This window comes from Glycine soja, chromosome 5 (genome assembly GCF_004193775.1).
Source record: "Glycine soja cultivar W05 chromosome 5, ASM419377v2, whole genome shotgun sequence".
NCBI classification, from domain to species: Eukaryota; Viridiplantae; Streptophyta; class Magnoliopsida; order Fabales; family Fabaceae; genus Glycine; species Glycine soja.
This window is the reverse complement of record NC_041006.1, coordinates 27,805,191-27,830,960: the sequence shown is the minus strand read 5'-3', so window position 1 is coordinate 27,830,960 and position 25,770 is coordinate 27,805,191. Positions and strand designations below refer to the sequence as shown.

At 34.2% G+C, this 25,770-nt stretch overlaps 1 pseudogene; it reads right to left on the bottom strand.

Moving 5' to 3' along the window:
• Positions 1–10,395: 10,395 nt before the first annotated feature.
• LOC114411245 lies at positions 10,396–25,154 on the bottom strand (annotated as a pseudogene).
• Positions 25,155–25,770: the final 616 nt, after the last annotated feature.

Genomic DNA, 25,770 nt, shown 5'->3' with positions numbered 1-25,770 from the left:
ACAGTCGTGTTCGATGGCAAGCAGAGACCAAGTTTGGTCATTCTGCACACATGATACGCGGAGATACCTTACGGTTATCCCCCCCCCCTTTGCCATTCAGACACAGTCGTGTTCGATGGCAAGCAGAGACCAAGTTTGGTCATTCTGAACCCATGATACGCGGAGATACCTTATGGTTATTCGCACCCATTCTTTTGCTATCTGTAAGACAGAACGCTTGATAGCATGCAGGGGCTGACACAGTCTTCTGCACCTTTTGTTCCTCTGGGAACAACAAGTCATTTGCATGTGGAGATTTTATGGTCACCCGCGACTCTCGTCGAAACGAGAGGGACGAAATTAGTGTCTTATCTTTACTTTTCTTTTATCTCCAATAAAAGACAAGTAAAGAGGGGCAACTGTCATACCCTAATTTCGTCCGGGAACCTTTGCTCGATGACATGCGACCATTCTTTGGTCCTTGTGAGGTGCTTGGCACCCATCATTAGGCAATTTATGAAATTCCAGGACATGCCGAAAAACCAAAAAAAATATTGATGCACAATCCGTAAGTTTCCGTGACACACCGGAAATCAAAAGGAAGCATCGTTGCATAATTAAGTGAGGTTCCGTAACATTCCGTAAGTCAAAAAGGGGATGATTATGTAATTCGCAAGGTTCCGTAACATTACGGAAAGAAAATAAGTATCGTTACGAAATTCGTAAGTTTCCGTAACTTTACGAAAAAAGAATCACCAAAAAAACAGCAGAGGGGGTGTATTTAGTAAAAATGGGGGTGCAAATAGCACCCAGGCCCACTTGGGCCCTCCAGAAGATTCCTCCAGAAGGCGGTTGCTTCTGGAGGAAGCAACCCTGCTCGCCTGGGCGAGCTGAGCTCGCCTGGGCGAGCTGGGCGGCAAGCATCTCCCCTATTTTGCTATAAATAGGGGAGAAAATGAAGAAGAAAAGGATCCCAGCCCTTTAGGCACTTCTCTCTCTTTGGAATTTGCTTGGAAAAATTGTTTCCGTGAAGAAAATCTAAGCCGAGGCGCTTCCGAAACGTTTCCGTAACGTTTTCCGTGAGGAATCTCGCAAAGGTTTGAACCGTTCTTCGACGTTCTTCATTCGTTCTTCATCGTTCTTTGATCTTCAACGGGTAAGTACCTCGAACCAAGCTTTTCGATTCATTCTATGCACCCGTAGTGGTCCACATTGTGTTTCGTGCATTTTGATTCTCATTTTGTTTACTCTTTATACCCCCTGTTGACGTGCTTAAGCCATTTTACTTAAGTCGTTTCTCGCTTAACTTAAAAATAAAATAAATTTCCACCGAACGTTTGAATTGTATTATCCATTAGCTTCGGTTAAAATAAATTCCGACCGTTCGGTCATGCCGTAACCACGTTGGAAATCAAAAAGAGGTAAAAAATAATATAATAATCAAAAAGACATCTTTTAGTAAAATAAAGCGGAAAATCAATCGGACGTTTTCTCTTTGGGATTTCTCATTCTTAACCGAATTGATTAATAACTAAAGTGAAACTAAGGCTAACATCAACTCGCCTAGTCAAGCTCGTCCACAAAAATAAGCTTTTGAAGTTTGTCATTTCAATTTCTCACTAAGTAAAATGGATCATTTTTAAGGTCCAACGCCTTAAAATGATCACCACTTAAGTAAAAAAGAATCACTTGATAAGAAAGAACTACGTAGGTCTGATTTTCTCATCCCAAATTGAGGAATACGTAGGAGCAAAGGGAAACACCCTTGTCGACCACAAAAAAGGAAAAAATATAAAAAGGGTATAAAGGATATAAGAACATAAAAGGGAATAAAAAAATCAAAGTCATGTTTGCACATTCGATTAAAGGCTGCCGTCCCTTGGGACGGGCGTGTGGGGTGCTAATACCTTCCCCGTGCGTAAATACAACTCCCGAACCTTTCAAACTTAAAAATTCGTAGATCGCGTCTTTTCCGGTTTTTCCGACGTTTTCCTCAAATAAACGTTGGTGGCGACTCCGCACGTATTCCTTTCGTGGAACACGCATCCCGCGAGTCACGCGTCGCCCTCCCGCCGAAGGGTAGGTTGCGACATCAAGGAAATGGATGTGCTTATGATTCAAGCAAAGATTGAAGAAGATGAGGAGGTAACTATGGCTCGATTTCTTAATGGTTTGACTAATGATATTCGTGATATTGTTAAGCTGTAGGAGTTTGTTGAAATGGATGATTTGCTTCACAAAGCAATCCAAGTAGAGCAACAATTAAAAAGGAAAGGAGTGGCTAAGAGGAGTTTTACCAACTTTGGTTCTTCTAGTTGGAAAGACAAAGGTAAGAAAGATGGGGCTGCTACTTCTAGTAGTTCCACACCTACCCCATCAAAAACTCGCTCAAAGTCCCAAGAGGAACCCTCTAAAAGAAGTAGAGATGTGAAGTGTTTCAAGTGCCAAGGCCTAGGACACTATGCTTATGAGTGCCCTAGCAAAAGGTCCATGGTTCTTAGAGATGGAGAATATATAAGTGAATCCGATGTTGAAGAGGAAGAAGAGAGTGAGTACGTAGAGGAAGAGGAGACTCCGGAGGGAGATTTGTTGATGATTAGACGGTTACTTGGTGGTCAATTGAAGCATAAGGAGGAGAGCCAAAGAGAAAACATATTTCAAACTAGATGTTTAATCAATGGCAAGGTGTGCATGGTGATCATTGATGGAGGTAGTTGCACCAATGTGGCTAGTACTAGATTAGTGTCAAAGCTAAATTTAGCTACTAAACCACATCCTAGGCCATACAAACTTCAATGGCTTAGTAAGGATGGGGAGGTACAAGTAAGGCAGCAAGTTGAAGTGGATGTTTCCATTGAGAAATACAATGATAAGGTACTTTATGATGTTGTTCCTATGGAGGCCAGTCACTTACTTTTGGGGAGACCATGACAATTTGATAAAAGAGCCAATCATGACGGTTACATCAAAAAGATCTCTTTCATGCACCAAGACAAAAATATTGTGCTCAAACCATTGAGTCCACAAGAAGTGTGTGAGGATCAAAAGAAAATGAGAGAAAAACTTCTTCAAGAGAAAAGAGAAAAAGAAAAAGTGAGCAAAACACTTGAGAGTGAGAAAAAGAGGGAAACACTTGAGAGGAAAAAGAGTGAACAAAAGAAGAGTGAAACACTTGAAGTGAGGGAGAGCTATTTAGCCACAAAAAGTGAGGTCAAGAGGTTGTTTCGTGCTAAATAGTCACTATACATCTTGTTTTGCAAAAATCAGATTTTAACCAATAACACTTTTGATGATTTTGAAGTGCCTTCTAGTGTTAAAACTCTTTTGCAGGATTTTCAAGACATGTTTCCATCAAATGTGACAAGTGGACTACCACCTTTGAGGGGAATTGAGCATCAAATTGATCTCATTCCAGGAGCTTCTTTGTCCAATAGGCCAGCCTATAGAAGTAATCCACAAGAAACCAAAGAGATTCAAAGACAAGTGGATGAACTCATTAGCAAAGGTAGGGTAAGAGATAGTATGAGTCTTTGTGTTGTCCCGGTGATTTTGGTCCCTAAAAAGGATGAGACATGGCGCATGTGTTTCGATTGTAGAGCCCTTAATAACATCACCATTAAATATAGGCATCCTATACCTAGGCTTGATGATTTGCTTGATGAATTGCATGGTGCATGTTACTTTTCTAAAATCGATTTAAAAAGTGGATACAATCAAATTAGGATTAAAGAAGGGGATGAATGGAAAACTGCTTTTAAAACAAAATATGGTTTGTATGAATGGTTGGTTATGCCTTTAGGCCTAACTAACGCTCCTAGCACTTTTATGAGATTAATGAACCATATCTTGAGAGAGTTCATAGGAAAGTTCGTTGTGGTGTACTTTGATGATATTCTTATCTATAGCACTTCACTTGATTTGCATATTATTCATTTAAAATTTGTCTTGTGTGTGCTTAGAGAAGAACAATTGTATGCCAATCTTGAAAAATGCATCTTTTGTACTAACCATGTTGTGTTTTTTGGATTGGTTGTAAGTTCAAAAGGAGTGCAAGTTGATGAGGAGAAGGTTACGGCTATTCAAGAATGGCCTACACCTAAGTCCGTGACCGAGGTGAGGAGTTTTCATGGCTTAATAAGTTTTTATAGACGATTTGTGAAGGATTTTAGCATATTGGCAGCATCTCTCAATGAAGTGCTCAAGAAAAATGTTGGTTTCAAATGGGGAGAGAAACAAGAAGAAGCTTTCAATGTTCTTAAGTAAAAGCTAACTAATGCCCCCATACTTGCATTGCCAAACTTTCAAAAATCTTTTGAAATTGAGTGTGATGCTTCAAATGTTGGGATTGGGGCTGTGTTGTTGTAAGAAGGCCATCGAATTGCTTATTTTAGTGAAAAGTTAAGTGGTCCTATCCTTAACTATTCAACTTATGATAAGGAGTTGTATGCCTTAGTACGGGCTTTGAAAACATGGCAACACTACCTTTATCCCAAGGAATTTGTCATTCATAGTGACCATGAGTCCCTCAAATATATCAAGGGGCAAGGCAAGCTTAACAAAAGGCATGTGAAGTGGGTGGAATTCCTAGAGCAATTCCCTTATGTTATCAAACATAAAAAGGGAAAAGGTAATATTGTAGCCGATGCTCTTTCTCGGCGTCATGCATTACTTTCTATGCTTGAAACATAATTGATTGGTCTTGAATGTTTGAAAAGCATGTATGAAAATGATGAAACTTTTGGAGAAATTTTTAAAAATTGTGAAAATTTTTCAGAAAATGGTTACTTTAGACATGAAGGCTTTCTTTTCAAAGAAAACAAATTGTGTGTGCCTAAATGTTCTACAAGAAATTTGCTTGTTTGTGAAGCACATGAATGAGGTTTAATGGGGCATTTTGGGGTCCAAAAGACTCTAGAAACATTACAAGAACATTTTTATAGGCCTCATATGAAAAAGGATGTGCATAAATTTTGTGAACATTGCATTGTATGTAAAAAGGCAAAGTCTAAGGTAAAGCCTCATGGATTGTATACTCCATTGCCAATTCCGGAGTATCCTTGGATTGATTTATCCATGGATTTTGTTTTGGGGCTGCCAAAAACAAGCAGTGGTAGAGATTCCATTTTTGTGGTTGTTGATAGGTTTTCTAAAATGGGTCATTTTATTCCATGTAAAAAAGTTGATGATGCTTCCCATGTGGCTGATTTGTTTTTCAAGGAGATTTTGAGACTCCATGGTTTGCCAAGGAGCATTGTTAGTGATAGGGACTCTAAGTTCCTAAGCCATTTTTGGAGGACTTTGTGGGGCAAGTTGGACACTAAATTGTTATTTTCAACCACTTGTCACCCACAAACCGATGGGCAAACGGAAGTTGTTAATAGGACATTGGGAACTTTGCTTAGGACAGTTTTGAGGAAGAACTTAAAAACTTAGGAAGCTTGTTTACCCCATGTTGAGTTCGCTTACAATGGAGTTGTTCATAGCACCACTAATTGTTCTCTTTTTGAAGTTGTTTATGGTTTTAACCCACTAACTCCTCTTGATCTTTTGCCTATGCATAATGTTTCTGTTTTTAAGCATAAAGAAGGTCAAGCAAAGGCGGACTATGTGAAGAAGCTTCATGAGAGAGTCAAAAATCAAATTGAGAGGAGAAATAAAAGCTATGCTAAACAAGCAAACAAAGGGAGAAAGAAGGTTGTCTTCGAACCCAGAGATTGGGTTTGGGTGCACATGAGAAAAGAAAGGTTTTCGGAACAAAGGAAATCAAAGCTTCAACCAAGGGGAGATGGACCATTTCAAGTGCTTGAAAGAATCAATGACAATGCTTACAAAGTTGAGCTGCCCGGTGAGTATAATTTTAGTTCCACCTTCAATGTCTCTGACTTATCTCTTTTTGATGCAGATGGAGAATCCGATTTGAGGACAAATCCTTCTAAAGAGGGAGAGAATGATGAGGGCATGACCAAGAGCGAGGGCAAGGATCCACTTGAAGGACTTGGATGACCTATGACAAGGGCTAGAGCAAGGAAAGCCAAGGAAGCTCTTCAACAAGTGTTGTCCATACTATTTGAATACAAGCCCAAGTTTCAAGGAGAAAAGTCCAAGGTTGTGAGTTGTATCATAGCCCAAATGGAGGAGGACTAAATGGCACCACTTTGTCTCAATTTTAGAGTGTTTAGTTTGTCTAAATAATGGCTCAATCCTTGTAAAGTTGGCTGACCATAAATATGTTTTGGGTTAATCAACTAAAAGGACTTTAGTTTGGTTTAGTTCAAGTTGTAATAAGGGCCCAATTGGCAACCTAGGCATCAGCCTTTTAGGAGACCAAATGGTGGCTGGCTTGATGGCTGTTAGGGGTGACTTTTGGTTGCCACAATTTTAGTTACATTTAGCCATTAAGTTCTTTTAATTCCATAGGTTAGTGGCATTAAGTTCTTCAATTATAGGTTAGTGGATCATTACTAAAATCTGATGTAAAGCTTCTATATAAGCTGAACCATTTTATCAATAAACACAAGTTTAGTTTTATTCAGAAAATTAAAGTTTATCTCTTTTATCTTAGTGAGAGTGATTCTCCTAAGTTCTTGAGTGATTCAAGAACACCCTGGCTATATCAAAGGACTTTCACAATCTTTGTGTGTTGCCCTCGCCGGAAAGAGTGATTCTTTCCTTCCTTTCATCTTCAACCTTGTTCTTTCAAACCACAATTCCAGAAAATCCACTTCTGCCCATAATTATCTCGTGGCCATAACTCCTGTTTTACGCGCTCAAATTAAGTGATTCTTGAGCCTAAATTGAATTTCAAAACGAGATCTTTCACCTCGTTTTGGAATCACCTCATTTGGAGCCCTGTATCTTGAGTTATTGCCATTTCTATATTTCTGTCCAACCACCACTTAACCTACGTTTTATCATCTCATTCTTCCATTTTATGCCAAGAATCACCTTATTAAGGCCAATGAAATTAGCCACTGCTCAACCCTTAAATCTTGCCAATTTTCCATCCTTTCCTTAATCAATTTCCGCATTTTCCATCAAGGTTTAATCCTAGACGATCCTAAGTCTTCCTCTGTGCAATGAAGGTTCATATCAATGAAATAGCCTCTCAATGCATAAAACAAAAAGGTAAGGAGAGATGGGATCTCCCTGTCTAACCCCTTTTTCTAGTCTAAACTCCTCTAGAGGTTCACTATTCCAAAACATACGTATCTTGGATGAAGAGATGAAATGCCAAATAATGTTCACAAAGTTCTTTGGGTACCCAATATCCTGTAAAGCATCTCGAATAAATGCCCAATTCAAGCAATCATAAGCTTTCTCCAGATCAATTTTTATTGACATCCATCCATTTGTAGTTTTTTGTGTCTCATTGAATGAAAAACCTCTTGGGAAATAATTACATTATCTCTACTCTGATGGATGGGAATAAAGTTGACTTGACAAGGGCCAAGTAATTTCTCCATCAAGGGCCTTATACAATGAGAAAGAACTTTAGTGATAGCTTTGTGGAAAACATTACATAAGCTAATCAGTCTGAAATCCTTCAATCTAGTCATATGTTTCACCTTGGGGATAAGAGTGATATGTGTATCATTAATCTGATGCACCAATTACAGATCCTGAAACACGCTTTGAACCAACTTGACAAGAGCATCCCCCGCTGTATTCCATTGACTTTAATAAAAAAAACTGCATGGAAGCCATCAGGGCTAGGAGCCTTAAATGCTCCCATATTCCTAATAATGTTAAGAACTTTTTGTGAAGACACATCAACTCCAAGGGAAAAAACAAATTCCTCATCAATTAGAGGAAACATACTTGTTACAGGGAACTCATCAACACACTGATCATCAACAAATAGGTTCTGGTAATATTGAGTCACCATACTTTTCAAAGATTCCCCATCCGAAACCCAGGTACCATCTTCTCCCTGAAGAGTCTCAACTCTACTCCTTCTCCTCATAATAATAGTAGTTCCATGGAAGTAACTTGAGTTATGATCCCCCAATGAGAGCCATTTGGAATAAGCTTTCTAGAACCACAAAATCTCTTCCTGTAGCATCACAACCTCATATTCCCTCCACACAGAATACAACATATATGCCTGGGTGGACTTATCCCTCTCACCCATCCACTTGTTAATTCTATCCATCCGCCTGAGAAGGCTTCATTTCTTAGAGAAAAAAAATTCCTAAACACATTTTTATTCCAATCTTGCACATCTTTTTGAAACAAACATAACATATCAAACCAAGACAAAAAAGAGTTCCAATGGGAATGCACAAACCTCTTGAAATCATCATGAGTAATCCATGCAGCCTAAAAGGTCTTGTTTGAGAGTGATGATTCCTTTCCACCTCTAATCTAACCAAAAGGGGTCTATGATCCAATTTAAAAGGGGGAAGATGCAGCATCACAGCCTCTTGGAATTTTATTCTCCACTGCAAGTTAATCAAGAGCCTATCCAACCTCTGTTCAAGGTTGCCTCTTTTCCAAGTATATGGTTACCTTTGAAACCCATCATATATTAATTCACAGTTTGAAATCATCTATTGAAAGCTTGTAAGATCACAAAGAGATGGATTGTCAGCACCTCCAACCCTTTCATGTGGATGAAGAATGGAATTGAAATCACCAATGATAGGCTATGACTTATCAATCTCACAAGCTAACTCTCTCAACACATCCCACATACCCTGCCTGCACTAGTAATGAGAACTATTATAAACCACCATTAATAACCAATCATTAGAACTCTTCCAACTAACCTTCAGATGCACATGGTATCTAGAATTTCCCAGCATCTGAACCTTCCATAAGCTTGAATCCCACAAGCAGCAAATACCACTAGAGTGGCCCACAACTTCTTCCACAACCCAATCCTTGGATAATTTTCGTGGCCCTTGCACCACTAGAGTGGGTCTCCATAAAAAATATTAAAGAGGATGGATATTCCCTTTTGATATCTTTAATTAAAGAAGCAAAAACTCTATTGGACATACTGTGACAATTGCAAGACAAAAAATTCATGGAGGCATAGCAACATGGATGGCCTTAACATGGCCTTGGCTACCCTCTTGGCAAACTACCATATCATCATTCTCATTTTTGAAACTAGCATTACTACGACCACCTTTAATTTGTGCCTCACCAACAATGCTTGGGTCAGTTGGCACAACTTCCTTTTGCCTCTAACGCTAAAGACTGCTTTCTATAGAGCCTTAATCATTTTAAGCTCTTAGTCCCTATCAATAATCCTTCCCTGTGGTGGTTAAGAAGGTTCTTGACTCACTAAGCTTAAAACCTGTTTTCCCTTCTTAGAGGCCTTCCCTTTATTGGCAATTCCCATTTTAGTATTTCCCTTTATTTGCTTTTCTTTCGGCTTCCTTAAAACTGGGCCTGTGTTTTTAGTTGGCCCAGTTTTACCCTCTTCTACCACATAGTTCGTCTTCATCTCCTTAAAAACAACTCCCCTATTCTGTTTCTGAACACCCTTTGGGCCACTAGTGCTAGGCCCATTAGCATTACGCTTAACTCTAGAGACCAACCTTTCCTCACGTGCTTCATTAAGAGCAATGAATTTTGACCCAAATGATTTGTTGTTGCGATCCTCACATCCCTGTGCTACAATCTTGGTATGATTGGCAAGGCCAACCCCATTAAAGAGAACTTTTAACTAATTCTTCCTCACACTCCTACGCACTAATTACCAAGGCCCGAAATGATTGGCATTATCATTACTCAAAACATTCACTTGATTTTCGTTTTCAAATCTGGACCATTAATATTATTCATTACGCCATTATCATGCACACGCCACCCTGTCAACTATCTCCACCTTAGCCACCATATATCTCCACCAGTTTTTTCGTCCCTCGGCTTTTGTTGGGATTGGATATCCACAACATCGGCTTTCATCTCCACAGAGTTTGCATCCTTGTACCCATACCTCCCACAATTAAAATAGATCAAATGCAATCCTTCATATTGTAGATTTAATAAGTAACCTCTAGCAATAATCTTAGGCTGCAAAGGTTTGAATAGATCAATCTCAACACAGATTCTTGTGAAACAACCCCTTGCTTGGATAGTCATCACTCTGTCGATTTTAAGCATTACTCCAGGAGTAGACCCTAATCTCCATAAGAATTGGTCGTTGAACAATTCAATAGGAAATTTTGGGAACCTTATCCACAACCATCCTCCTTCCGACATGCAGATTACCCAAGAGGAAAGGACGCCATCTTTACACCAGAATATAATGATCAACCACCATCCATGCCGCCCCCCCCCCCCCCCCCCATGAAAGCATGGTTGTAATCCTCACCTCATCAGATGTGAACAAAATCTAATAGTAGTTTCTTGGCACATCAATGATCAATGATCTTGATAGCACCATTCTTTGCCCACTCACAATTAAACTTGGCCTCCTATTGCTGAAAACCCAATCTCTTCCCCATCACCATGACCATCAAGGACCCCCTTCCATGGCTTACACCAGTCACTAAACTCCTTATCGGAAATAGGAACTTCTGGGAAACGTTCAAAGTCCTCCTTAGATATTGGCGTAGGAGGTATTTTCTGATCTAGATACCCAAAACATCTCCCATCAAAAGTTGAAAAAGCCATTGGACCACCATTCTTCAAAAGCTTCTCTCTATACGTACCATCTGGCACACCTTGCTCGGCCTCCTTATCTTTATCAAGCTCCATCTCCGAATTACCATCACCTTCCTCATTAGGCTTCCTATTGACTTTCCTAGTACTACGCTGGATATCATCTTCCTCCTTAGAGGATTCAGAAGAAACCCTAGTAGAACTCTCAACACCCTCGATTACAAATTATTTATCCCTAGTGGGTTCCTGATGGACATTAACATAGCTATTCATTTATAAGTTACACTTACATATATTTGCAAGGCATCCATGAATATCTATGGATATTTCCTAAAACTTAAAATATAAAAATAAAAATAAGCAACTAAATTATTTTATGAGCTCTGCACAAATAGGCGCTGCAAATATCACTATAAAATGATAAATTAAAGAGTTGGGGAAAATAATCACTTTCACAATTTTTTTAATTATTCTTCTATTTTTTTTCCTAAAAAATAGTTTAAAAACCCACAAATTTACATTCCTTTTCTCCCATATAAGATAAATGTATAAGATTTGTCATATTTCTGGAAAAAAATGAAATTATTCAAATTATCTAAAAATTTCTCTCTTTAAAGTATAAATTCAAATAAAACTACACGTCGAAACATCAATTATTTATAAGTATATCCATATTAATTATTTATAAGTAAATGCACTTTAGTGGTAGCTGGTATCTATGAGTATATGGATAGTATAAAATCCGTTCCCGTTCCATTTACAAATAGGTTAAGAAAAAAACCTATTTCAATTAATTATAAATACTCATTTAAATATTCATTTTTCCGTGACAAATTTTACCTGTGAGTATTCACGGGTACAAGTTTTGAAGTCCTTGCATTGGTTTGCATCTTTTACACGTTTTTTTCTTTCACAAAAAAGGTATTTTTTTAATACACATCTTTTACAAGTATTTAAGGATTCGTATCAGTTTTTGTCATAGTAGTAACTATTTAGTATCTTTTTTCATTTAAGCTGTCCTCTGCTTATTCATGATAATGACGGCTAACTGTTAAGTTTCTTCTTGTATCTGTTTTTATTTTATTTTTTCTGACTTTGCCCAACGGTTTATGATTGCCGAGCTGCTATTGGTTCCACTAAGCTTGACCCTGTAGGAAATATTTTCCTTTTTGCTAATTTGGAATTATGACTATTGGTCCAAACATGGAGATAAGATCATTGCATTTATCCATTTTATTGAGATTAATTAAGTCTAAACATAAGTTGAAATCTGCCCATGCAACCAACGTCCTTTCATTTTTAAATAATGACATAATATGTGTCACCGTCGTTGCTCTCAAATTCAATTAACTCAATTGAGTGAATAACCAAACAACTCGACTGGTAACAGTAACATCAGCTATGTTTCAATTTCAAAGCCTTCTATTCTTTCGAAATCGTATATATATTATGTTCGCCTATTTTATCACGACAACCTTATGCAGAGGGTTTATTTTGTGATGTACGGAAAAAAAAATTATTTATTCCATGACTTTAAAATAATTATTATTTTAGATTATTTTATATAAATAAAAATTAATAAATAGATGAAATAAAATAATAATTTCATAAAATTCGGTATCTTAATATTAATAATTACTTTAAAAAATTAAATATGATATTTATTTTGAGATAAATTTATTTTCAAATATAATACTTATTTTAAGAAAAAAATACCTATTAATTATTTCCCACACAGAAAGAAGCAGACAAAAGTGTTCAAACGATGCATACATGTGGCTGGAAATAAAATATAAATAGGGTTATTTAAACAACTCTTTTTCTATGCTTTTGATTATTGATTAGTTTCGCACCATTTCTGGCTTCAGATGATACTTGGGGTGTAGATATAAGGGGAAAATAAATTGGGTTGATTAGGTCTAAATATGTATTATCAGGTTTCAAATTATAGTTGGTTTCGTTCGGTTTTTTTGGGTACATGGCTTGTTTCAGTTTAAATCTGAATATATTAAAAAGATTAAAATAAATTAATTAATTTGATTTAACATTTTGATTTCGTAGAACTAAACTAAATTAATGAACAACCTAACTTTCAATTAGGGTATCTTTATGCAGGACGGAACGATAAAAAAAAAAATCGAGGAGGGGCAAAAATTTAAAAGCAACCATAATTAACTTTTACTATCAATAATTATTTTAAACTTTCTTTGAAAGAATAATTATTTAAAACTTAGTCTATTGAAAAAACTAAAATATCATATATCCCATTGTTATATTTTAATTGTAAAATAAAATATAGTGAAATAGAATGGTGTCTAAATAAGTTACTATTTCATTGTTTAAATATTTTTATGATGAAATGAAAAAAAAGAGTATTTCTATCTCATCATTCTTTAATTAAAGGAAAACATATAAATGTAAAATAAAATAAATATATTTTATTTCATTCCATTTAAACAATACAGTTTATTTTTTATTATCGTCTTATTTTAATGTTATTTTGAATAATTAAATAATAAAGTTTGATATCATTTTATTTTATTGCGCTTCATTCTATCTTTCTTTCTTTTTAATCAAATTAATCACAAGACTATGGGACCACTTCCTTTTTCCTTAATTTTCAATTTTTGCATGCACTTTTACAGTATGAAAGGCATAAGAGAGAGATTGGGGAGCTGCAGCTCCCTGTTGGACCATTCCATCAATCTTCAAATGTGGAAAAAGAGGTTTGTATAATGTTCTTTCTTCCCATTTTTATTTGTAGATTCCATGCTCACATGAAGATTACTTTTATTATATCTATTGTTTTCCTTTGTCATTTGAACTTGAATGAAGCTCCTTCTTTCTTTTTTTTTTTTTTTTGTGCACACACCACTGCAAGAAAACAGAGGCACCCAGATATAACTATGTTGCTGCTACGACTGGAGTTTGAGTTCTTCATTTTTTTTTTAGATAATTTTTTTGTTTTTATCTCTAGTTACTGAAATTATCCGAGAGTCTTCATTATATACTGTTGGAGTTTGAGTCCTTCATTATTAAAATAAATTCTTGGATTGTAAGTGATGATAGGATAAATTGTAGCCACACCATTATTTTATTCTCTTCTAAGCAACCACACGAGATGGGTTTCATTTCCGAATTTTGACCCTCCCATGTATTAATAAGTTACTCTTGACAAGTTGTTCGTATATAAATCTACTTTGATTACTTAAACTAGGGAGTTGATAACATATAGATCTACTTTAATTACTTAAGCTAGGGAGTAGACACTAGTTATTTTTTCTTTCTTTCCATCAATCGTCAATGTTTTGGCTTAAGGCTACCAGAGATAAAAAAAAAAAAATGACAGAATCGAAATAAATAAATAAAATTAAGCAACAACAAAAAAAAAAAGAGATAATACGATGGTTCTTAAATAACCGTCTTAGAATGTCTTACTTTCTAAGCCGGTTATTTAGGAACCATCTAAAATGTCGCATGTTGATCAAAACATACTAGGACGGTTATTGAATAATCGTCTTAGAAAGTAAGACATTCTACGACGGTACCTAAGAAATAGTCTTAGAATGTCTTACTTTCTAAGACGGTTATTCAGTAACCGTCTTAGATCCGACGACATACTAAGACGGGTTGTTACTCTAAACCGCCTTCGAAAATGGATCATTCTAAGACGGCTGTTTACTAACCGTCTTAGAAATCTATATTTTCTAAGATGGTTGAAAAACCGTTGTTATAAATATGATGCTATTTTATGATGTTGTATTCTATGACAGTTCAAAACCGTCATAGAATGACAAATTTAACCGACTTAGAATATCATATTTGTAGTGGTGTTAGGCTAATATTTCGAATGATGCTACTTGTTTTCCATTGTCCAACATAAAAAAAAAAACCCAAACGTTAGTAATATAGGAAAGAAAAAATTAAGAATCAAGGATCAATAATAACACCACGAGTCAAGACATTTTCATGATTTTATTTGTGTATTTTTTTATGATTATCCAACTGAAAATATTAAGCAATACTAAGAAATATCTGGCAAAGCTTCTTAGTATATAATATGAATGACATTGAATTATAAGCAATTTAATAAGCCTTTGCCTGAGCCTTTTTCATCTTCCAAGACTCGGTTGGATTCTGACTTGTAGAACATGGAAAGAAGAAGGGTTCTTGGAATCATTGGACTTTGAGAATGTGGAGACATGAGAAGCATCAAAGGAGGATCAAGAAGAATAGATTGTCGATCTTTCCCAACTTTTCATAGGTAACAAGTTAGCATCCGGTGGTCATAGTATTAAGCTCTTACACTCTATAGTACTGGACTCAATTGTGAGCCTGTATACAAACACATTAGATGGTTTGTTTGTTTAGCTTTATGGCTTTTTGTTTGTGTAGGAAAACACGAATTCAACTGTTTTGAGTTCAAAACTCTAATATGCCTTTCCTTGTTTTATTTTGCTTATGGTTTTTACTTTTTTCTTTTTATATACTCACTGCCACTTTAGTGTTTTGATGAAGGATAGCATTTGGTTTGAGCTTGAATATACAATATAAATAATCAATAATTTTTTTTTGTTGTTTATAATAATTTTATCATGTTCAATTAGAATTGTCTTCCCATGATATGGTCAGGGAGCAGAAGGTGAACTTCTGAAATCTCAAATAATAAATAGCCTTACAAGACACCAACTTGAACTATTTTTTTTTCTTTCCTTTTGATTTTTGTCGTGTATTTATACGGAGTACAACACATATAATACTATATATATTATATGCATATATGTGTGTGTGGTCATACTTGTCAGTTGCATTTATTATCTTGAACTGCAGGTGTGTGTGTATTTCCATATATATGAATACGAATGGGTCTTAATTTACACTTTATTGCAGCTTGTAAAAAGCTGTGGGTGTACTGTATCATAACAAAATACATGTCACAAGGAACTCTGAGGATATATGTATCCGAACAAGAAAGAGTTGTACTCTCTTTCAATAGAAACTATACTAATGTTAGCTCTTGACATACTTAGGGGTTATGGAGTATACAAGAACAAAGCAACATGAGTTTTTAAGAATAAATCTCCATTGACTTAGTAATGCCACAACACTTAAAGAGTGTCTACCTAAATTTGATGTTCTTGTTTCTACAACTTGTAAGATGTCATCTCATTACTTTCAAAACTGTCACTTATAAACCAATGTCAAAAAAAATATATCATTGTATAGTATATCGCTGGAGCGTGCATAACATCAAAAGGGACTGAGTTCTTGGTGAGGAACTCTGGACAAATGATTAACAGACCACAGAGATTTATGTTGGCTTCCCAAATTTGCTGAAGCTTTCAGAGATGCCAATTTCTGGAGGTGGCTAAACAACTAGTTGAATGACGACATTAAAACAAATCAAGCAGTAGTATCAATTGTAGCTCATTATTTGGTAAGCACAGACCAAAATCATAGCACCTATCAAACCCAAATCTGAAAAAATGTAGCATTTGTACAAGACATTATACAATGCTACTACTATGTATGTTTATCATTTTCACTCTGAATTATATTTAGCAGTAAGTCACATGGATTTGGTAAAAAAATAAGGGGGAAAATGTAACGTGTGTGTAACAGCATGACTTTGATATTTACCCAATTTTATATTTTTCCCTCCAGCAATAATCCCCAGAGACAAAACTTCAAAAATATTTCAGTATGAAATTGCAATAATGAAGATCAATTATTGTTAGTGGATAAAAAAAAAAGTGGGTCCCACACTAATTTTAAAATTATCCACACAAAAGGAAAAACATGTTATTTATCACATTCTATTTTTTTCTTCTCCCTTCCTTGTATTTTTCAGCTGAAACAAACACAATGTTACATCTTTGTACAATTTCACTTTTCCTCTTGTCAAGATTAAAGTCTAGGAATGCTCATGAGTCAGTTGGATGAGACATGATAAGTTAAAGTTGAGAATTTACAGCTTTGTACATTGTCACTTTTCCTCCTGTCATGATTAAAGTCTAGGAATGCTCACGAGTGGATTGTTGGATGAGACTTGGTAAGTAAAGTTGAGAAGAACATTCGAATGTCTGGTACAATGCAGGAAATCATGCGATAATACCCGCAAATTGAAAAGTTGGCGACATAAATATGATTGAATGCTCCCAGCCACAGATAACAACAGTAAACCATTAAAGTACTATTCGGGCGGTAAAAATTTAACATGCCATGGTTTCGACCTCAGTTTAAAAAAATTCTTCAGCATAAACAGTATACATGCATGTTTTAATGTAGTAACATTTGAATTCTTCGACATCTGGTAAACTGTTTTAACATTTTCCACATATATATCCCACAAGAATAGGTTGGTGAGCCATTGGATAAAATTAAGCCATTGAAAAGCTTTCTACAAAAGAAAAAGAAATAAAAATAGAAGCTTTTATCTACCTGAGCAATAGCTTCTTCACAAATACTCTTAAGGCCATCCAGATGATACTCATATGTAGCCCTTGAGAGGTCCTAAGCAACATCCAAATTAAAATATCAACAATTCAATTTCAAAGACAAAAGGTATTATACTAGTTTAAATAATGCAACTATGAAAATGTAGAACAGACGGTTCAATGAATAAGGAAAATAAATCAAAATAAACAAACGGGAAAAGCACACATATGAGTAAAAGTACCTGGGGAGTTGGTAATGGAAAAGCATCAAAAGGAGAGACTAAACAACTTGCTTTGGCAGCCAATTTGTGAAGTGCTGCTGAAGCATCACCCTTCTCCTTTACGCCCTTCTCGCTTGAAGATTTAAGAATATCCAATAGCAATTCTAATCATGTACATTTAGCAGCATATTCATTGCAAAATACTTTTACCATCATGAGGAGAAGAAAAAAGTTTAAAATCATTTATTATGAAAGAACATCCAAACGTTACAAATCATTTATTACCACTATTGTCAATGAATATAGTTTTACCATCATGAGGAGAACATAAATAAACAAGAGCAATAGTTACACGTATTTGAAGCCCTTTTTCTAAAAAGCACATAACAGAGATTAGGTGTTCCAATACCTGCCAAAGAGGAATAGATACAAAAATCATATCCAATAACGTAAAAAAACATGAAAAAAATATCGTTCAAAAACTATAAGTAGATTATAATTCTCAATTTCACATCTATAACTAAACTAAATCACTCACAGAATTTGCACGAAAACTCACTCGCCCTTGAATCTTCTTCTCTAATCTTTTTAATGTGTTTGCTATGCAATCTTTCATAGGCTGCAAGTTAAACGACAATCACAACAAGGTGTTCTGTTAAGGAACATTAATAATGACTAAATTATAATTTAAGAAGAAATGCAACTATATATGGTAAAAATGAAAATCTATTACTTTAATTACAAAGAGTAGATGAACATACAACTAATCTTTAAAATGTCCATCCTTCGGTTTTTGAAAACCACCAGCCATAATAATATCTACAACAATGTCCTATAATACAAAGATGTTACATCAGTGGCCGCATATCACATTATCACTGCACATCGATGATTTCTAAAGGGCAGCACACAATGCTGACAAAGTAAAGAACAAGGAAATTAACTTCACCTCATTACCAGCAAGACCATAGAGGGCTAAAGTAGCATCACGTTGAAGGGGAGAATTGTTTGAGTCAATAATATTGGGCAAAGGCTCTATAGCTCCATTTTAAGCAATAACAGCTACGTGGGTCCTGAAATTTGAATTATATATGCAAAAAAGGGTTATGGAAGGAAAAATTATAAGAGGAAAAACCAACATATATATATATATATATATATAATTCGTGAAACAAAGGAGCATATTTTTTTTACACCATTTGTATACATTTACCTATAAATTAAGAAAAATCCACCCTTAAGAGTTAGGTTTAAGAAAGGCAATCCCAAATTCAGCCATAACTAATGACTGTAGTGTTAGAGGAATCCTAAAGCCTACACCATGGAGTCCCCATTCAACATTAACCATTTGTAAGATTGTGTAGTTATATTATGAACACAGCCAAAGGATGGCAATAAACATGTTAATAATTGAATAGAGACTATGATTAGCAATCTATACCTAAGAATAGCATCATGGCTTATCAAATATTAACTTTAAATAGGAGATTATTTGAGAATTTTAGATCAGGCTAATTAATTACTGCTATGATAATAAAAAATGCAATTTGAATTTTTAAATTTTATATTCCTTAACATATAAGCAAGCGACTAACTTTTTGTTGCTACTAATAATCACCTGTGCCAACCTCCCAATTGCAAAAGCCGACATTTCCCGGAGCTCTACATGTGGAGACTTAAGCATGTAAACTAATGGTGGAATAGCCCCTCCTTGGGAAATATGGAACTACCACAAAGTATGGAAGTCAATAAGAGGATTTCATAACTCATAGATTTATCATATTACAAGTTTGCAATGCAGAACTTAATCCACCTTTAAATCTGAATTTGTTGCAGCAAATTGACCAAGTAAAAGGGCTGCTTGTTTTTTGCTTTTCAAACAACAAGAACTATCATTGAAATTATGAACTTGCAAAGAATACTTGGGGGAGAAAATAACTAAACCATTAATATGAAGGTAGTATCTGATTTTCAGTAAACAACTATAATGTTCAATAAACATATCATTCTTCTATATATGGATTGCTTAATGATTAAAGGAAAAACCATGACCAAAGTATAGTGTAACCTAAGTAAACAAACGACAGGTGGTAAAGCCCCGGCTAGAAGCACTTCTTTCATAATATCTGGTGACGAGTGGACCAAATTTTCAATAACAACAACCTACAAAAGGCGCTAATACAACTAGTGCTAGTAGTTTAGAACTCTGTAGAAGCAAACTAAAAAATGCATGCGATTGTGTAAAGTCATATAAGCATCTTACCACTACATAACGTATTATAGGATCCTCTGATTGAAGCATTAGTACAAGAGTGGGTAATGCATTGCATCCAACAACCTGCAATTTTTTTATTGCAGAAAGTCAACTACCTTTGTGGCATTGAATTCAAGCAATTCAACAAGAGGAGGGATATCACCTTCCTTCCAGCATATACCATACCTATATAAGCATAAAGAATAGAATAGTTGTAGAATAAATATTTTTAAGCCATGAAAAAAAGGACAAAATCCTGACACGGGTCTTATTGGTGGTATTTTCAAAGTCAAGATTGCATATTGCATCAGCTACTCTCCTGAGAAGACCGATAACTGGAGGAGAAATGGTACTGATCTTGTGCTTACTTAACAAATCTACAAGACAAGGCAAGGCTCCAACATCTATAATGAGTTGTTGACGCTCTGGTTGTTTGATGATAAAGATAAGAAAAAATTAAAATCAGAGTTAAGATGCTCCATGATTACGAGGGATAAACAAACGTGACTTGAAACTGATTTTATTCTTAAACATATTTTTGGAACCCTCGTACCAGAAATTCAAAGACACCCATAATCATTTTCCTCTAAAAAAGGGCCACACTATTATATACTACTGAAAACTCAAATAGAAAACACATAGAGACGTTACATGCACGCAGTATGGTTGATGTATTTAATCCAATACACCCATATTCTTCACTTATATGTTAATTTGGATAGTAATTTGTATTATTATTTATTCAAAAATCACCCTTAAAATTATCAAGACTCTCCATCTCACTTTTTCATTTAATTAATTAATGTGTGCTAGTCATGTTATTGGATGCATCCAAGATTTCATGGGCCGATAACAAAAAAAATAATTTGTACCCTTTTATATTTAAGTATTTGAAAATATAAAGATATATTATTTAAAAAAAGTGGATACATAGTTTGATTAAAAATTACATTTTTTTACATTAAACAAATAACATAGGTTTAATGAAACTCAAAATGATATATATATATATATATATATATATATATATATATATATATATATATATATATATATATATATATATATATATATTGCATGTTTTTATTCAATTTACTCTTATATTATCATCTATCATTTAATTTATTCATAAAATAATTACATAACATAAATATTTATAAACATGACAATGGGATGAGTCGATGATAAATTAACTATCCCCAACATTTAAAAAGGTTGATTTATATTTTTTAAATCTATCTCCATTCCGGTTGAGTTTTATAACTTCGAATAAAGCTATAAGAAACTCATCACATCCTTTATAACTTTAATTTACTTATATATTTATAACAATTTAATTTTATGTTCTGTCTATCAAAGAAAGTATTCTGTTAGGTCATTATTTTTTATCATCAACAAGATATCATTTCATATTAAATATTTCATATTTTTGTTCATTATTAATATACTAATGCTTAGTTTTTTCATTTATAATTTGAATTTTTAGTTGTTTCTTATTTTGTTAAAAAATAAATATTTTAAGTTTATGATCATATATCAATTACACATTGATATGTTGTAGAGTGAGCTAAAAATTCATTCAGTATGCCCTTACAAAGATAATAAATAAAAAAGAAACTAAAAACTAACATAATAATATTTTTTAAGTCACACCTCACATCTTAATTTGAAGAAAATGAACATAAAATAAGATAATAATTTTAATTTAGTTATAAAAGTAAACTAAATTAATATAAAATAATCTATTACACTATAATTTTGAATCCCTTTTAGGGATGAGTCCTGTGAGAGAAATAGTACATTCAAGAGCAATTTCAATGCATTCGTCCCCTTATATATTCAATAATGACAATATAATATATAGCATTAACTAAGATATTTAGGGAGAAAAGGATGAGTAGAACTTAATTACTTTAATAGCAAGAATTACAAGGATGTGTGCATATTTGTTCTCCACCTCATGCTTCTCAATGGTCTGTCACTACTCGAAAAAGCATTTTTTACGATAGTAAAACGATGACGGTTCCTCAAGAAGGAACCATCTTAGTATGTAACGCAATGACAATTTTGTAAATATGGGATCTTAGAAACTACCCTTCCACAACGGTTTTGCAAAAACCGTCTTAAAAAACCGTCTTCGAAGAGAATATGTTTTTAATTTTTATATCTCCCTCTTGAGAGCTTAAACATTTGCTCTCCCTCACTCGCTCTTTCACTCTCCATAAGCGAGAGCCACAGAGACCTCTCACTCTCACTCTTTCCCTCTTTCCCTTTCAAATCCCTCTTTCACTGATTGTGGTTTTTGGTGCTGCACAACCAAAACCTGATATCCAGATCCCTCTTTCCCTTTCAGATCTGAATGCGTATCGTCCCTCCCATGGCTTCAAAGCGCATCCTCAAGGAGCTCAAGGACTTGTAGAAAGACCCACCAACTTCTTACAACATCGATACCCCTTTTTTAGTGGATATGGTGCTTCTCTATCAAGTTTTATTCTTTCCACTTCCAATCCCTAATTAAGTGCCATTATTTTCCCCTTTTCAAAACCAGTTCATTTCGCTTACCAGTGTTCCCACAATCGAAACAAAAGCTTTCCCATTTTGCTTCATCGTGCGAACAAGCTCCACCCAACCCTATGTCGAAAACTTAAACGTTCGTTGCTCAAAATTAGACTCCAAAGAAAAGACATGGCCGCAAGAACAGTTGCCAAAGACATAATCACTATTTGCGGTTCCGCAACAATCGTTAGTGAGTTCTTCGGTATTCATATCATTTTTCTCTTTTCTCGCTTTCCTCCGATTTCTTTGATTTTTGCATACCTGTGTATTTTTTGTGAACTTTTGCCTGATCTTTTTTTTGGTGATTTTTTCAAATTAGGATATGCTGCCATCAAGTTTGATCCTTGTATCCTGCATTTTTTAATTTATTTTGGGCCTTATTTTAATATGGGAATTTGATCAACAATCTCTACAACCGTGGAGTTTATCCAGAAGAAAGCTTTGTGAAAGTTAAGAAATATGGCCTCCCCATGTTGCTAACGGAAGATAAGGGTGTTAAATCTTTTCTAGTAGATCTAACCACTCAGCTCTCTGGTAACTAACATCCCTAATTTGTTTCTTCTGTCGTGGTTCTTTTTTCATCTCTTGGAAGCTGTAGAGAAATGACAATAAGTCATTGTTTAGTTGGAAAGTATTGTTTTTGATTAATTTATTCATAGTATAAAAGTTCATTTTAAGAAATGGTTTTGAATTTGTCATCATTTTTCCCAAACTGTTTTGATTTTGAATGTGTCGCGCTCTAAATTTGCATGACATATTGTCTTTAACTGAGTCAATTTTGATTAATAAACCCTTTCTTCACTCCTCTGCTTTGTCAACCCAACACCTACTCCTGTGTGTGTGAGTGACTGAGTGAGTTTGTTGTAACAACCATGCTTTTTTTTTTTTAAGTTTTCCTATAAAATAAAATTAATAAATTAGTAAATAAATAAGTAAAAGTAATTAGGTCATAATTTTCCACTATATAAACCAAATGTTAACCTAGAGCAGCTTTTATAAAACACTTCTATTTCTTTCTTCTTTTTCTGACGCACAAGAACCCTATCAGAACAACCAGATGAGGAGCTCTAGAGAGCACCAGAGATGCCACAATTGCTAATGGAGAACGTTTGAGCGACTACATCGAGGTAAGGGATGAGTTACTCACGCTTGAGGATTAGAAGAACATGTATAAGGATTTCTAGAGGATCAATTTTGGGGTATTTTGGGTTGTTTTTATAAAATGTTAATTCATGATTCTTTCAAATTGAATAATTCTTACGCTAAATTGAGTGTAATATCTATTGTTATGAAATTCTATGATCCTGTTAGTATATATTGATATGATATTTTCTTGGTGTATATTAGATTTTTTTAATTTTCAATTGTTATTACTTGATTTCTTGTTGTATATTAACGTGTATGATTTTCGTTGTTTTGCGCTTGTGATTTATTTTTATTTTTTGAATGTGTTAGTGAATTGTTATCATTGGAATGAAAAATTTGACCCAAATAATTGTATTGTCTATTGTTTGTAATGAACTACAATTTATTGTCATCTTTTTCCCTACTATTATATTTGGAAGTTTTCAATTGAAATAAGAGTTGTTTTCCCTGTTTGGGAATCGTTGCTTTAAATTTGCCACAACTCTTTTGAAAATAGTGTAAGACGTGTATGTAATACTTGTTGAAAAAAAGAACAAAAAAAAAAAATGCAAACCAACAAATTAGTTATACATTGTTTATAGTTGTCCTATTTGACTTGACTAGGGATTGATTTTAGTATAAAATATTTGTAGTCTCAAAAATATGTTTGTTAAATTAATGGTTTGACTGCACCTTTTAATTTCAAATTTTTAATTTTTCTTGACAAATTTGTTAACAAACTAATTTGATAGTCTAACAAAATTACAACAGAAAACTTTGATACGTTAGGGCGCAACAAATATGCTTGATATGTTACTGTTTTCTACATATTAAATTGATCAACAAATTACAACATAAACATTCTTTTTAAGGTGGAAAAAAATGCATACGTTAATATTTCTTATAAATGAATTTCAGCCGTTAAATATTCCCTTCAAGGTGCAGTAATAATATATTTAATACGTTTATCATTAAAGATATTATACTTGTAACACATGGTTTTTGCTTTTAATATATATATATATATATATAATAAATTAAATGTTGTTGTGAATGTATTATTTTACTGCTCTGGAGAAATAAATTAAATATTTTGTGACATTATTATTTTTTTATTTTTTTAGTTATATATGTATAATAATAAATTAAATACTTTTGTAAAATTATTGCTTAATCATAATTATTTTTGCCACATCTCAAATTAATTGTTGTAGATATTTTTATTTATTTATTTTGTTGAATTAATATATTCGGTTAATCTATATTTTTATTGTGTCAAGTAAATGTTACTATTGAATGATATGTGTAGGATGCGTGAGATGCGATAAATTATTTTATTATGAAATTGTGGTTGAGACTGTGTGTAAGTGATAATCATTTAGTACATAATGGATTGTGAATTACATAATTGTTGAGATGTTCTATGTTTTGAGTTGTGAGCCATGAATTATGTAATCACACAACTGTAAGACCCTTTAAGGGCGACGAGTTAATGCGCAAAGAGTTGTGATGAGATCCACTGTGGGAACCCGACGAGTTTAATCACTTGAGGTGCACTGAGTTAAAATATATTTTAAAAATATACATACATACATATATATATATATATATATATATATATATATATATATATATATATATATATATATATATATATATATATATATATATATATATATATATATATATATATATATATACACACACACACAATTGAGTAGTTGTGTGCATTGCATAATTCATAGGTAGAGTCTATGTGTTCAAATATTTTTTTTGGGTTAGACCTGAATCAGGAGGGAGAGGCCCTGACGAACTCTTCGGAGTGTAGGCCTTGGGGGTCATCCGATTTGAGTGCTCCTTTAAGCCTGTGCCGCTCCCACATGGTTGGAGCATTCTCGCAAAACAACGTGATCCTGACTGGTCTCCCTATGATTTCACTTAGTGAAAGTGACCTAACTTACCCATTGTGAGGCATGTCCTGTCATGTACTCTTAGGCGCCCAACGAGGTTTTTCACTGAAAAATGGTACCACATTGCATGTAGGCTTAAGTCTAGAGTATTTGTTGCATAATGCATGTGTTTGACTTTCATTGAGTTAACAATTGTGGTTTGATGTTATTTTCTGGAGTGGATGAACTTGAATGGATGTGCAAAATGTGTGTGATTTTGGGAAGTGATGTTAATTATATAAATTCAGCTTTAAGTATTATATGTTTTACATGCTCTAATATTTTATTATATATGAATGTGATAACTCATTCCTAGTGTGTGTTTGTGTTTGGGCTGATTGTCATTTGTTCAGGTGAGCCATCACATGATAAATTCCATGTTAGAGCCGGAGAGACTTAGTCTGTGATAGAGACATGCTCTGATAAGTGTGACATTGGGGCATAGGATTTTACTTCGCATGTTATATTTTCCGTAAACGATATAGTTGTGTTATGTTTTCTGTTTTAGTTTTTTTATTATTATTATTCATTCAGCATGGACGACCTTGTTTTGAGCCGGGATAACTTTGTTGTTTTTATTCGAACAATTTCTACTATGTTTTCATTAAGTGAATGTGAACCCTTTATCTTTT